This window comes from Mustelus asterias, chromosome 29 (assembly GCF_964213995.1).
Source record: "Mustelus asterias chromosome 29, sMusAst1.hap1.1, whole genome shotgun sequence".
In the NCBI taxonomy this organism is placed as follows: Eukaryota; Metazoa; Chordata; class Chondrichthyes; order Carcharhiniformes; family Triakidae; genus Mustelus; species Mustelus asterias.
In genome coordinates this window covers 9,444,144-9,457,350 of record NC_135829.1, presented here as the reverse complement: position 1 = coordinate 9,457,350, position 13,207 = coordinate 9,444,144, and positions in this window count along the sequence as shown.

Here is a 13,207-nt window from a genome sequence, read left to right as displayed (position 1 = left end):
ACTGGAAGGATTCTATGATTCTAGAGTACGAGAGAAAGCTAGCCAGAAATATAAAAACAAATAGGTTCTCTAAATATTTTAGAAATAAATAAACAAACTGAGGGAGGGAATGGAACTAAAGAGGAAGGAACAGTCCGTACTGGAGCCAACCAGAGCAGGCTATACTAGACCTGATATTGTGCAATGAGATGGGATTAATTAATGACCCACAATGAGGATGACCGTAAGTAGCAGCGATCATAATATGACTGAATTTTACATTCGGTTCGAGGGAGAGGGGAGTGGGTCTTTGTATAGAAGGACAATAATGAAGGCATGAAAGGAGAATTAGCTAATGGGAACTGACAAATTAGGTTACAAATTGAGTTCTTTGAGAAGGTGACCAAAGAGGTGGATGAGGGTAAAGCGGTTGATGTGGTGTATATGGATTTCAGCAAAGCGTTTGATAAGGTTCCCCATGGTAAGCTTTTGCAGAAAATACGGACACATGGGATTGAGGGTGATTTAGTGGTTTGGATCAGGAATTGGCTAGCTGTAAGAAAACAAAGGGTGGTGGTTGATGGGAAATATTGATCCTGGAGTTCAGTTACTAGTGGTGTACCGCAAGGATCTGTTTTGGGGCCACTGCTGTTTGTCATTTTTATTACTGACCTGGATGAGGGCGTGGAAGGATGAATTAGTAAATTTGCAGATGACACTAAAGTCGGTGGAGTTGTAGACAGTGCGGAGGGAAGTGGCAGGTTATAGAGGGACATAGATAAGCTGCAGAGCTGGGCTGAGAGATGGCAAATGGAGTTTAATGCGGAAAAGTGTGAGGTGATTCACTTTGGAAGGAGTAACAGGAATACAGAGTACTGGGCTAATGGTAAGATACTTGGTAGTGTGGATGAACAGAGGGATCTGTGTGTCCATGTGCATAGATCCCTGAAAGTTGGCACCCAGGTTGATAGGGTTGTTAAGAAGGTATATGGTGTGTTAGCTTTTATTGGTAGAGGGATTGAGTTTCGGAGCCAGGAGGTCATGCTGCAACTGTACAAAACTCTGGTGCGGCCGCATTTGGAGTATTGCGTACAGTTCTGGTCGCCGTATTATAGGAAAGATGGGGAAGTGTTGGAAAGGGTGCAGAGGAGATTTACCAGGATGTTGCCTGGTATGGTGGAAAAATCGTATGAGGAAAGGCTGAGGGGTTTGAGGTTGTTTTCGTTAGAGAGAAGGTGGTTAAGAGGTGACTTAATAGAGGCATACAAGATGATCAGAGGATTAGATAGGGTGGATAGTGAGAGCCTTTTTCCTCGGATGGTGTTGGCTAGCACGAGGGGACATAGCTTTAAATTGAGGGGTGAGAGATATAGGACAGATGTTAGAGGTAGGTTCTTTACTCAGAGAGTAGTAAGGGCGTGGAATGCCCTGCCTGCAGCAGTAGTGGACTGGTCAACATTAAGAGCATTCAAATGGTTATGGGATAAACATATGGATGATATTGGAATAGTGTAGATTAGAGGGGCTTTAGATTGGTTTCACTGGTCGGTGCAACATCGAGGGCCGAAGGGCCTGTACTGCGCTGTAATGTTCTATGTTCTATGTTCCGGGATAGATCAACAGAGGGGCAGTGGCAAACGTTTAAGGGGATATTTCAGAATATGCGGAATAGCTACATTCCAATGAATAAGAAAAAAGTCCAAGGTACAGATACATCATCCAGGATATAAATGCATTGGAAGCAATTCAGAGAAGGTTTTTGATTTATTTTTGTCACATGTATTGGGATACAATGAAAAGTATTGTTTCTCGCACACTATACAGGCAAAACATGCCGTTCATAGAGTACAAAGGGGAGAAGGAAAGGAAAGGAGCGGGTGCAGAATGTGGTGTTATAATCATAGCTAGGGTGTAAAGAAAGATCAGCTTAATATAAGGTTTAAAGTTTATTTATTAGTGTCACAAGTCGGCTTACATTAACACTGCAGTGAAGTTACTGTGAAAATCCCCCAGTTGCCACACTCTGGCACCTGTTCGGGTACACTGAGGGAGAATTTAGCGCGGCCAATGCACCTAACCAGCACGTGTTTCGGACTGTGGGAGGAAACCGGAGCACCCGGAGGAAACCCACGCAGACATGGGGAGAATGTGCAGACTCCACACAGACAGTGCCCCAAGCTGGGAACTGAACCCGGGTTCCAGGCGCTGTGAGGCAGCAGTGCTAACCACTGTGCCGCCCATTGTGCCGCCATTATTAAATAGAGAGGCAGGCTCGAGGGGCCGAATGGCCTCCACCCGCTCCTCCTTCATGTGAAAGGGAGGGAACGTGCGAGGAAAAGGGAGGAAAAATTCATGGAAGAGGGAACGAACGAGGATAAGGAAAAAAGTGAGGAAAGAGTGAGGAAAAGTAGGTAAGAAGTCAAAGAGAGAGAAAGAAAAAGAAAGAAAGAGCCAATAAAAATGAGAGAGAGACTGGGGAGAGAGAGTGCATGGAGTTTGCACGTCCTCCCCGTGTCTGCGTGGGTTTACTCCAGGTGCTCCTGTTTCCTCCCACAGTCCAAAGGTGTGTAGGTTAGGTGGATTGGCCGTGCTACATTGCTCCTTAGTGTCCCGGGATGTGTAGGTTAGAGGGACTAGCGGGGTAAATATGTAGTGTTACAGGGATAGGGTCTGGGTGGGATTGTTGTCGGTGCAGACTCGATGGGCTGAATGGCCTCCTTCTGCACTGCAGGGATTCAATGATGGGTTGAAAGTGCATAAATGAGGGCGTACAGCATTTTTAACCATCAATTTTTTTTTGCATTATGTTCTGCTTTAATCCTTAAAAAATTCAGACTCAGAGCATAAATTAAAGGGAATGATAATGCTTCCTTAAGTTTATTATTTAGTTATTAGTCACAAGTAGACTTGCGTTAACACTGCAATGAAGTTACTGTGAAAATCCCCTCGTCGCCACACTCCGGCGCCTGTTCGGGTACACTGAGGGAGAATTTAGCACCCTAACCAGCACATTTTTGGAGTGTGGGAAGAAACCGGAGCACCCGGAGGAAACCCACGCAGACACGGGGAGAACGTGTAAACTCCACACAGATAGTGACCCGAGCCAGGAATCGAACCCAGGTCCCTGGCGCTGTGAGGCAGCAGTGCCAACCATGGTGCCGCCTGTAGGAGTATGCCCACACAAACATCTTCTCAGTAACACCCAGTCAGGCAAAAGGCTTTGGCTCAGAACTTCGACGGAGTGGCAGAGTTGGATTGCCATTCGACTCCGAGATTTATAACCTTGAAATCCAGTTGCTTCTTTCTCGTTTGACCTTCCGACTTAGGGCCAGGAGAGAAGGGCCGACTGCGACAGGCTCCCGAGGCCTTGTGTCGAGGGCACCAGAGTCCGCAGTAAGGAAACCAGGCCCCCCTGCCCTGCAGCACCGACTGATACAGCGGGTCAGGTTAAAGGTCCGGCCACTTTGAAAGACTGGGGAAGAGGTCAGTTTGTGAGGCAAGTTGGGTAGAGCGGGGAGGGGGAAATGGAGTGAGGATCGGGCAGTCAGTTACGGTGGGTGCAGGGGTCAGCGTGGGAGGGAGCGGGAATTAGGTGGCTGGGAGAAGATATTGGTAGGGGGGCATTTAGTGGCAGTTGGGGGAAGGTCACATGGGTTCCGAGAGAGCTCCATTGTTGGAGGGATTGAGCCGGAGTAGTCAAGGAGTGGACGGGGAGGGCATGGTAGCACCACTACAGTTACCTCAGAGTTGGAAGCGGTTTTAATTCTTTTAAATCTTCCTGGGTAACTATTCTAGTCAGACAAATTGGAACCATCCAAGGTTTGGGATTTAAGTCGAATCTTTGAGTGGCTTCTATAGCGGGGCAATTGCCCAATGGGAGAGTGGATGCTGAGAGAATGTTTCCCCTCATTGGGTGGTGGGGGGGGGAGGGGGGGTGGGGGCTAGAATCTAGAACCTGGGACCCTCCAATGGGGGGGCAGGGTTGGGTGACCACCCCGCCAATCCCCCAGTTACAACACCCTGGAGCTCAGAAGTCACAGGCCATTAAAATAAGGAGCAAACACCCAAGATTTAAGTTCCAGACATTCACTTTGGGTCACATTCACAAGGACTAAAATTGCTGCCTCGACTGTTGACGGACCTCAAGGTGTTTTGGAAGCAAATGTTTTACTCGGAGTCTTTGGAGATGGGGGAAATCTTGATGGAACTGGCTGTAGTAAGTGAGGAACTCAAGAGAATTTGGAAAATAATTTTTTTTTTTAAATACGAGGCAAGCCAGATGCTCTGGGAAAGAGAGGAAACAAGCTGGCGTCCATTGTGTGAGTTAGGATTTCAGGCAGTGCACAGGACATGGGCAAGACAAAATGGCTGCTGTTGAAATTGTCAAGGGGGTCAGTTAGAGAGAGAGTTAGAGAGAATCATTGTAATGTTATCTCACTGTATACTTGGGGCCATTCCGGACTGTCACCTTTGACCTCTTCGCCATCCAATTATCAACCTAACACACAAGACCAACAGAGAGAAACAAAGGGAGAGACAGGGTTTTTTCCTTTCCTCGCACATTCATTTAGTCAGGTCACAATATGAGCAAAACTCCACCAGGACATCATGTAGACTCAACAAATAGCCATTGGCGCCTCTGAGGATCTAACCAGAAAGCCAACAATTTGATTCTACATTTGACCTATAGGCATCGGAGTTCAGAAGAATGAGGGGTGTTCTTATTTTTGTATTCATTCAGGGAACACGGGACGTGCTGGTTAGGGTGCATTGGCCGTGCTAAATTCTCCCTCAGTGTACCCAAACAGGCGCCGGAGTGTGGCGACGAGGGGATTTTCACAGTAACTTCATTGCAGTGTTAATGTAAGCCTAATTGTGACAAATAAATGAACTTTAATTTATTGCCCATTTCTAGTGGCCCTTGGAGGGCAGTTGAGAGTCAACCACATTGCTGTGGCTCTGGAGTCACATGTAGGCCAGACCAGGTAAGGACGGCAGATTTCCTTCCCTAAAAGACATTAGTGAACCAGGTGGGTTTTTCCAACAATCGACAATTTTAAAAATTGAATTCAAATTCCACCATCTGCCCATGGTCCAAAGATGTGTGAGTTAGGTGGATTAGCCATGCTAAATTGCCCCTTAGTGTCAGGGGTCAAGTTGCCCCTGTCTACATCAATGGGGATGAAGTAGAAAGGGTCGAGAGCTTCAGGTTTTTCGGTGTCCAGATTACCAACAACCTGTCCTGGTCCCCCATGCCGACACTTTAGTTAAGAAAGCTCACCAACGCCTCTACTTTCTCAGAAGATTAAAGAAATTTGGCATGTCAGCTACGACTCTCGCCAACTTTTACAGATGCACCATAGAAAGCATTCTTTCTGGTTGTATCACAGCTTGGTATGGCTCCTGCTCTGCCCCAGACCGCAAGGAACTACAAAAGATCGTGAATGTAGCCCAGTCCATCACGCAAACCAGCCTCCCATCCATTGACTCTGTCTACACTTCCCGCTGCCTCAGCAAAGCAGCCAGCATAATTAAAGACCCCACGCACCCCGGACATTCTCTCTTCCACCTTCTTCCTTCGGAAAAAAGATACAAAAGTCTGAGGACACGCACCAACCGACTCAAGAACAGCTTCTTCCCTGCTGCTGTCAGACTTTTGAATGGACCTATCTCGCATTAAGTTGATCTTTCTCTACACCCTAGCTATGACTGTAACACTACATTCTGCACTCTTTTCCTTCTCTATGAACAGTATGCTTTGTCTGTATAGCACGCAAGAAACAATACTTTTCACTGTATGCTAATACATGTGACAATAATAAATCAAATCAAATCAAAGGGGGACTAGCTAGGGTAAATAGATGGGGTTATGGGGATGGGGCCTGGGTGGGATTGTGGTCGGTGCAGACTCGATGGGCCGAATGGCCTCCTTCTGCACTGTAGGATTCTATGATTCTATAATTCAAACCCCGTTCCCCAGAACATTAGCTGACTTTCCTGATTTATAGTCTAATGATTGCCATTGCTTCCTGATATTGGAACATTTAAGATCCTGAGGGGCCATAGACGGGGGTGGATGCTGAGAAGACGTCAGTTTAAAAAGGAGGCCCCACTCATGATGGAGACAAGGAGGAATTTCTTCTCTCAGAGGGTGGCTAGTCTTTGGAGTTCCCTCCCACAGAGTGGTAGGGGCCATGGATCACTACATATCTGGTGGACGGATTTTTGATTGATAAGGGAGGCAGGGGTTATTGGGGACATTAAGGAAAATGAAGGCCATAATCAGATCTGCCATGATCTTACTGAACTGCAGGGAGCAGGTTTGAGGGGCCGAATGGCCTACTCCTGCTCCTATTTCTCATGTTAGTTCATTCTGAACCAGAATAGCCACCGAGGGAGGTCTTACGGTGGCAACACAGGTGTGTCTGCTTCTGTTAACTAAACTAAACAGCTCCGACACTTAGATAAAAGTAAATTCCTGCAGATGCTGGAATCTGAAACAAAAGAACCTGGAAAATTCTGGAAAAATCTCAGCCAGTCTGACAGCATCTGTGGAGAGAGAATTGAACCGATGTTTTAAGTCAGGTGGCTCTATTCTCTCTCCACAGATGCTGTCAGACCTGCTGAGATTTTCCAGCATTTTCTGTTTAAGTTCGGACTCTTATTCCTGCACACAGATTTAATAATATCATAGAATGGGTACAGCACAGAAAGAGGCCATTTGGCCCACTATGCCTGTGCTGTTTCTCTACAACTCACCTCATCCCACATTCTCACCAAATATTAGCCATATTAATGATCAAGTACAGTTATTTCCATACAGTTAACAAGGCAGCTAGTATAAAACCAGAGTGACTTACCCCCAGCACCCATGACCTTGCCCCCTTTCCCTGAAGGCAGTCCCTCATACATGTCCAATCCCGAAACATAGAAACTAGAAGCAGGAGAGGCCATTCAGCCCTTCACGCCTGCACTGCTGGTCATTTTGATCATGGCTGACCATCAAATTCAATATCCTGATCCCTCCTCCTTCCTCCCCATATCCCTTCATCCCTTTAGCCCCCAGAACCATATCTAATTTCTTCTGGAAATCACACATTTTGGCCTCAGCTACATTCTATGGTAGTGAATTCCACAACTCGGCAGGTGGTGAAATTTGAATTTAATGAAAAAAATCTGGAATTTAGAATCTACTGATGACCATGAAACCATTGTCGGAAAAACCCATCTGGTTCACTAATGTCCTTTAGGGAAGGAAATCTGCCGTCCTTACCCGGTCTGGCCTACATGTGACTCCAGAGCCACAGACTGTGGGAGGAAACCGGAGCACCCAGAGGAAACCCACGCAGACACGGGGAGAACGTGCAAACTCCACACAGACAGTGACCCAAGCCAGGAATCGAACCCGGGTCCCTGGCGCTGTGAGGCAGCAGTGTTAACCACTCTGCTCCTGTGCCGCCCCATGCTGTCAGGCCCGCTGAGATTTTTCCGGCATTTTCCGGTTTTGTTTGCAATATAATCCATAACGGCCGTCCCCCATTGTCGCAAATAAATAGTCAGCCTCAGCGGCATAGATTTCGCCGATTAACCGCGGGCAAGTTGGCAAAGTACGTGAACACCTCAACTGATCATTGCAAAAGGCAATGATCTACCCCACCAGAGAATCATGGAATCGCTACAGTGCAGAAGGAGGCCATTCGGCCCATCGAGTCTGCACCGGTCACAATCCCAACCCAGGCCCTATCCCCATAACCCCATGTATTTACCCTAGCTAGTCCCCCTCACACTAAGGGGCAATTTAGCACGGCCAATGCGCCTAACCAACACATCTTTCAGACTGTGGAGGAAACCCACGCAGACACGGGGAGAATGTGCAAACTCCACACAGACGGTGACCCAAGACGGCAATCGAACCCTGGTCCCTGGCGCTGTGGGGCAGCAGTGCCATCCACTCTGCCACCAGAGTTTGTTGGTCTGTCCTTTGAGATGTCTGGCGGGGAGGGGGGTGTGGTGGGAATAGAAGTCATGTTGCAGTTTTATGATGTTCAGGTCAGTGCCCTGTTTCAGTTCTGGGCACTGCATCTACAGGTAAGATAATGCTGGTCTGACGGGCTACAGCTCATTGGATTCATTGGAATAATAGAGATTGGAGTTGTTTTCCTTAGGGGACTGAGGGGTGACTTAATTGAGTTGTACACGATTATAAAGGGCCACATAGGAGAAAAACATCTCCACCTAGAGGGATCTGGAATTCATTGCCTTGTTTGTTAACCCTGGGGATTAAGGGAGGCAGTGGCATCGTGGTATTGTCACTAGACTAGTAAGCCGGAGACCCAGGGCAAGATCTGAGGATCCAGGTTCGAATCCCACCATGGCTGATGGTGAATTCAATGAAAATCTGGAATTAAAAATCTAACCATGACCACGAAACCTTCTTCCATCAGGAAAAAGATACAAAAGTCTGAGGTCACGTACCAACCAACTCAAGAACAGCTTCTTCCCTGCTGCTGTCAGACTTTTGAATGGACCTACCTCGCATTAAGTTGATCTTTCTCTACACCCTAGCTATGACTGTAGCACTACATTCAGAGGTTAATCTCCCTTGCCTCGCTTCGTAATCTGTTAGAAATGTTTGGGACAGTGTTAACTGTTCTTCATTAATGTTTAGCGGGTCATTAACAGAAAGACCCGACACTCGCTTTAAGTGAATAGTTAACAAGTTATTTATTTAACCAACCCGGGAGCTTTAACTAAACAAGGAACATTTCAATTAAGGTAAGGTTCGACTGGAATGCTGTTCAAATAAATACAAGGATCATTTATTGCCAAAAAATAATAATACTAACTTAGTCACTCTCAAAACAAATATACAAACATGTTTTGTGGCTTTGGAAAAAAACCTTTGGACTTCTTTTGTCAATGTCACTGTCGGAAAAACCCTTTCTGATTTGATACCTGGAATAAGTCTTCGGAGGCAGAAATCCCTTCACCCAAATCCCTTCATTTACAATTCCAACAGCAGTACACAGAGTGCTCGCAGTCAGCAGTCTACCCTCGGGAGTGCCAGAGGAACTGACACTCCCTGGGAAAAGACTCCCTGATTGGCCCATCAATTGACTCCCTTAATCAGGGAGTTCATATTCCAATAGGCCAACCTCAATGGCCTGATTGGAGACATTACAATATTCTTCTGATAGATAGATGGAGAGTTCTCTTGAGATATTTTTAGCTGGTAGAGTGCCGCTCTTGCTCTCTCTACGTGTTGAGAGGTGGCAGCTTTTCAGTTCCACTCAACTGAACTAAAAACCAGCTTTTAAAGGGACCACACAATGTTTTTTTTCCCTCTCTACAGTTTTTGCAATTCTTTTCCATCTTTATAAACATTCTTTACATCCTTGCAAACTCAACTTCACAAAAATCATTGTTGTAAAAACCCACTTGGGTGGACGGACAGGCGGACAGGCACGCACACACACACACGCTCACGAGTGATGCGCACGCACGCTCACGAGTGATGCGCACGCACGCTCACGAGTGATGTGCACGCACGCTCACGAGTGACACGTGCTCAATGGCACGCACGCGCTCACTAATGACACGCGTGCGCTCACTAATGACACGTGCGCGCTCACTAATGACACGCGCGCGCTCACTAATGACACGCGCGCGCTCACTAATGACACGCACGCTCATTCACTAATGACGCACGCACATACACACATGCATGCACACGCACGCAAGAAAATTCAAAGCTGAGATTAATATGTTCCTGTTGGATAAGAGTAACGAAGCAGAGACTAACAGATGGAGGTTCTAATGCAGGGCAGCCATTGATTAGCAGAACAGGGGACGGTAGCCTAGTAATTACGTTATTGGACTAGTAATCCAGAGGCCTCGAGTAACATTCTGGGATCGTGGGTTCAAATCCAACCATGGCAGCTGGGGGAGTTTGAATTTAGTTAATAAATTCTGGAATTGAAAACTAGTCTCAGTTTCTCAGAAGATTAATGAAATTTGTCATGTCCACCACGACTCTCACCAACTTTTACAGATGCACCATAGAAAGCATTCTTTCTGGATGTATCACAGCTTGGTATGGGCTCCTGCTCTGCCCAAGACCGCAAGAAACTACAAAGGATCGTGAATGCAGCCCAATCCATCACGCAAACCAGCCTCCCATCCATTGACTCCATCTACACTTCCCACTGCCTCGGCAAAGCAGCCAGCATAATTAAGGACCCCACGCACCCCGGACATTCTCTCTTCCACCTTCTTCCGTCGGGAAAAAGATACAAAAGTCTGAGGTCACGTACCAACCGACTCAAGAACAGCTTCTTCCCTGCTGCTGTCAGACTTTTGAATGGACCTACCTCGCATTAAGCTGATCTTTCTCTATACCCTAGCTATGGCTGTAACACTACATTCTGCACTCTCTCCTTTCCTTCTCTATGAACGGTATGCTTTGTCTGTATAGCGCGGAAGAAACAATACTTTTCACTATCCCAATACATGTGACAAAAATAAATCAAATCAAAATCAAATGGTGACCATGAAACTATTGACAATTGTTGTAAAAATCCATCTGGTTCGAATCCCACTATGGCCAATGGCGAAATGTGAATTCAGTAAAAATCTGGATTTAAAATTCTAATTGTCGATTGTGGGAAAAACCCATCTGGTTCACTAATGTCCTTTAGGGAAGGAAATCTGCCGACCTGACCTGGTCTGGCCTACATGTGACTCCAGAGGTTGGCTCTGTAATGGTCTATCATGGTATTCAGAGGATTATTAGGGATGGTTGGCCTTGCCATCCATGCCCTCATCCTAAGTAGGGATTTTTGGTTAAAAAAAAAAGCTCGAGGGGCTGAATGGCCTCCTCCTGTTCCTGTGACAGTTTGACTGTCCTCTGGCGCTAGGAGGGAGCTGGATTCTCCACACTCTGGGTAAGGTGCATGTTCTGACCTGGCCCCGGGCAGACTCCAGCTCCTGGTGCTGCTCCTCCAGCTCGCTGTTCCGAACATGCAGCATGTCCCACACCTTCTGTAACTCCTCTCGCACCAGGAAGAGCTCGCTGTCCACTTCTTCCAGTGAGGCCTGCGAAAACAACACATCAGTTCAAATGGCACACGCAGAGTTAGGATCAGAACGCATAAGCGTACCATAAGACCATAAGACATAGGAGCAGAATTAGGCCACTCGGCCCATCGAGTCTGCTCCGCCATTCAATAATGGCTGATATTTTTCTCATCCCCATTCTCCTGCCTTTTCCCCATAATCCCTGATCCCCTTATTCATCAAGAACCCATCTATCTCTGTCTTAAAGACACTCAGTGACCTGGCCTCCACAGCCTTCTGCGGGAAAGAGTTCCACAGGTTCACCACTCTCTGACTGAAGAAATTCCTCCTCATCTCTGTTTTAAAGGATCGTCCCTTAAGCCTGAGGTTGTGCCCTCTGGTTCTAGTTTTTCCTACTAGTGGAAACATCCTCTCCACGTCCACTCTTTCCAGGCCTCGCAGTATCCTGTAAGTTTCAATAAGATCCCCCCTCATCCTTCTAAACTCCAAGTACAGACCCAGAGTCCTCAACCGTTCCTCATACGACAAGCTCTTCATTCCAGGGATCATTCTTGTGAACCTCCTCTGGACCCTTTCCAGGGCCAGCACATCCTTCCTTAGATACGGGGCCCAAAACTGCTCACAATACTCCAAATGGGGTCTGATCAGAGCCTTATACAGCCTCAGAAGTACATCCCTGCTCTTGTATTCTAGCTCTCTCGACATGAATGCTAACATTGCATTTGCCTTCCTAACTGCTGACTGAACCTGCACGTTAACCTTAATAATCTCAGAGTATGGCAGTCACCCATTTAAAACAGAGATGAGGAGGAATTTCCTCTCTCAAAGGGGAGTGAATCTGTGGAATCCTTTACCGCAAAGAGCTGTAGAGGTTGGGTGGTTAAGTTTAAAGTTTATTTATTAGTGTCACAAGTAGGCTTACATTAACACTGCAATGAAGTTACTGTGAAAACTCAGGTGTCTTTTTAAGCATCGATTCAATTTCTTTTTGAAAGTTCCTCTTGATTCTGTTTCCACCGTCCTTCAGGCAGCACCTTCCTGATCCCAACAACTTGCTGCATTTTTAAAAGAAAAATCTTAGCCCTCACTTTTGTTTTTGAAAATCTTAAACCAGTGCCCTCTGGTCACCCGTCCTCCTGCCACTGGAATTCCCTCATGCTTTAGGACATTTGTCAGTGGATTTGGGCCCCATCAACGCGCCAAGTGGGGCAGCACGATGGCACAGCGGTCAACACTGCTGCCTCACAGCGCCAGGGACCTGGGTTTGATTCCTGGCTTGGGTCACTGTCTGTGTGGAGTCTGCACGTTCTCCCCGTGTCTGCGTGGGTTTCCTCCGGGTGCTCCGGTTTCCTCCCACAGTCCGAAAGACGTGCAGGTTAGGTGCATTGGCCATGCTAAATACTCCCTCAGTGTAATCCGAACAGACACTGGAGTGTGGCGACTAGGGGATTTTCACAGTAACTGTGAAAATACCCTAGTCGCCACACTCCGGCACCTGTTTGGGTTACACTGAGGGAGAATTTAGCACGGACAATGCACCTAATCAAACTCAACCGACTCAAGAACAGCTTCTTCCCTGCTGTCATCAGACTTTTGAATGGACCTACCTCGCATTAAGTTGATCTTTCTCTACACCCTAGCCATGACTGTAACACTACATTCTGCACTCTCTCCTTTCCTTCTCTATGAACGGTATGCTTTGTCTGTATAGCACGCAAGAAACAATACTTTTCACTGTATACGAATATATGTGACAATAAATCAAATCAAATCAAAAGACCTTAATAAGCCTCAAAGGGTCATGAATGAAACCCAGTCCATCACGCAAATCAGCCTCCCATCCATTGACTCCATCTACACTTCCCGCTGCCTCAGAAAAGCAGCCAGCATAATTAAGGACCCCACGCACCCCGGGCATTCTCTCTCCCACCTTCTTCCGTCGGGAAAAAGATACAAAAGTCCGAGGTCACATACCAACCGACTCAAGAACATCTTTCCTGCTGTCAGACTTTTGAATCGACCTACCTTGCATTAAGTTGATCTTTCTCTACACCCTAGCTATGACTGTAACACTACATTCTGCACTCACTCCTTTCCCTCTCTATGAACGGCATGCTTTGTCTGTGCAGCGCGCAGGAAACAATACTTTTCA